The sequence below is a fragment of the Macadamia integrifolia genome, chromosome 3, assembly GCF_013358625.1.
Source record: "Macadamia integrifolia cultivar HAES 741 chromosome 3, SCU_Mint_v3, whole genome shotgun sequence".
Lineage (NCBI taxonomy): Eukaryota > Viridiplantae > Streptophyta > Magnoliopsida > Proteales > Proteaceae > Macadamia > Macadamia integrifolia.
In genome coordinates this window covers 11,319,224-11,319,538 of record NC_056559.1, presented here as the reverse complement: position 1 = coordinate 11,319,538, position 315 = coordinate 11,319,224, and the positions used below count along the sequence as shown (strand labels likewise).

Genomic DNA, 315 nt, shown 5'->3' with positions numbered 1-315 from the left:
AAAAAAAAACAAAAAGGAAATATTATTGCAGGCTAAAAGCGTGAATACTTTAGTGTGTTTTTTTCAAAGGTTGGTTATTAATGGATCTCTTTTCCTTGTCCCCATACCAGTCCTCTGATCCTCTCCCTTTCCGTTGTAGGGATTACCTTCTCTGATCTCCATTTCTTCTGTGGCTTCTCAGTTTTTCAGCCTTTTGGAATTTTTCTGCCAAATTCAATGCCCTTGGCCCTTGTCTAAAGTCCAGGATAGAGAATGGACAGCCCACAAGAGCCTTCATTTTGTTTGTTTTGGCTCTTTCCCACCCCCCCCCCCCCC

General features: G+C 42.5%; 1 protein-coding gene across 1 annotated transcript in view; it reads right to left on the bottom strand.

The window, feature by feature from the left end:
- LOC122073826 overlaps nucleotides 1-315 on the bottom strand; it is a 20,767-nt gene that overhangs the window by 4,256 nt on the left and 16,196 nt on the right. The gene's annotated exons all lie outside the window — the stretch shown is intronic.